Raw genomic sequence first — 2,050 nt, 5'->3', positions numbered from 1 at the left:
ATAATTGAGGTCCCTTCTGCGTGCATACAATTTTGTTCCTACGCAAAGAATACTCTACCAATTTCTAATAAGAACATCCCGCATACTGATATTGAATCCCAAAAAGGACTCGTCCTTATCTGCGAACTACAGGGCTATATCCCCCATGTGCGTTTAGAAATGAAGGTTGATCAAACCCATAAGAAGCAGATATGTGAATCAACTGCACTCATAGATGCGTCACAGATAAGCGCATCCATAATTGAGGTTCCTTCTGCGTGCATACAATTTTGTTCCTACGCAAAGAATACTCTACCAATTTCTAATAAGAACATCCCGCATACTGATATTGAATCCCAAAAAGGACTCGTCCTTATCTGCGAACTACAGGGCTATATCCCCCATGTGAGTTTAGAAATGAAGGTTGATCAAACCCATAAGAAGCAGATATGTGAATCAACTGCACTCATAGATGCGTCACAGATAAGCGCATCCATAATTGAGGTTCCTTCTGCGTGCATACAATTTTGTTCCTACGCAAAGAATACTCTACCAATTTCTAATAAGAACATCCCGCATACTGATATTGAATCCCAAAAAGGACTCGTCCTTATCTGCGAACTGCAGGACTATATCCCCCATATTAGTTTAGAAAAGAAGGTGGATCAAACCCATAAGCAGCAGATATGCGAAAACAAAGGAACAGAGGATATGGGAAGCGAATGAAGAAATTAGGGATGACCTAAGCGGAAGGATCCGAGCTGTTTTCGATCGCCTGCAGGTCTTAAACATGCACTGTCATCGCACAGCACACAGATTTGCTTCAGAAGAAATGTATCGGCTCTGGAGCTTGCCGACACATCACTACGAAGTTCTGTGCTCATTTGACCGACATCTGAGATCAAGGCTCCCACCCATCTCTCCCCAGTGCCTCTAACAATGGACAATTTTTTTAGGTCCCTTAGCCTGCCCTAGGCGACAGGGACATGTAATGAACTTTTTGTTTGCGTATTTAAAGGAAATTGGACATCTCGACAAGCTGTTGGTCAAATGCTTTAGGAGAATCCCCCAAGGTGTAGCAGATTTGCAATAAGGGAGTAATTACTCTGGCATCCACCCAAGCGCAGCCATACGGCTACAAAGGAAAGCTAACAGCTTTCTCAGAAACTTCGTAGTTCAAGAAAAATTCGTCCTGGTCCGGGGTTCAAACCCGGGACCACCGCTTCATCGGAGCAGTCGCTCTACCAACTGAGCTAACCGGGACGGCAAGCTTATGGTAAGGCGAGAGTGAATTGATCAATAACTCGAAGTAGTAGCAGTGTTGGTCAAATGTTTTAGCGGAATCTCCCAAGGTGGAGTACATTTGTAACAAGCTCTAACTTCATCTAGAATGTTGCCCTCGTGCATTTTTCTCGCAGAACTTTGTAGGCCATTTATCAGACTTTGCACTTCATCATTTCTTATATTACATTTCTCGCCGGTGCCCCTTTGTAGGCATTTAATGGGCGCGTTTTATGTTTCCCCCTTTTTTTTCCTTTCTCTAATTTAGCCTTGCTTGCACTCCTCTCCTTCTGTCTTTACCTCCCAAATTCCCTTCCCCACGCAGAGTAGCATGCCAGCGATTTTTAAACGTGGGCTAGGTTCTCTGCTTTTTCATTAAAGGGTCCCTCTCTCTCTCTCCCTCTCAGCACACATACATCTTTAGCGTTTCGTTCCCATGGAGAGGCGGTAGCCGCAACCTGGATTCTAACCCGCGCCCTTGAGCGCAGCAATCCATCACAACAGCCACTGATCCACTGGCTAAACAGCACAACTGCTGCGCTAGTCGACGACAGCCGGAGAGCGGGCTGCGCGCTCCGGGCCGGGGCCGCTATCGGCGGGGGCGTCGTTCTGCCCGGCCGGAGAACGCGGTACGCGATACGGGGGGCACGTGAATGGCGCCGGGACACTCGTGTTTTGTTTTCCTCATTGCCCGGGAGGTGCGTTGTGGAGACTTGGCCCCAAACGGTTCGATGCTCAAGACGCCAACAGGCCCCGTGATTTCAAGAGGAACAAGCTTTCATTTCCTTTA

At 47.0% G+C, this 2,050-nt stretch overlaps 1 non-coding gene across 1 annotated transcript; it reads right to left on the bottom strand.

Moving 5' to 3' along the window:
- Nucleotides 1–1,168: 1,168 nt before the first annotated feature.
- On the bottom strand, nucleotides 1,169–1,242 carry TRNAI-GAU (transfer RNA isoleucine (anticodon GAU)). Its single transcript has one exon. It is a non-coding gene; the product is annotated as a tRNA-Ile (tRNA).
- Between the last annotated feature and the right edge of the window lie 808 nt (nucleotides 1,243–2,050).

The sequence above is a fragment of the Amblyomma americanum genome, chromosome 11 (genome assembly GCF_052857255.1).
Source record: "Amblyomma americanum isolate KBUSLIRL-KWMA chromosome 11, ASM5285725v1, whole genome shotgun sequence".
Classification (NCBI taxonomy): domain Eukaryota; kingdom Metazoa; phylum Arthropoda; class Arachnida; order Ixodida; family Ixodidae; genus Amblyomma; species Amblyomma americanum.
Note: the sequence above shows the minus strand (reverse complement) of the source record. Positions and strands in the feature narration are given on the sequence as shown.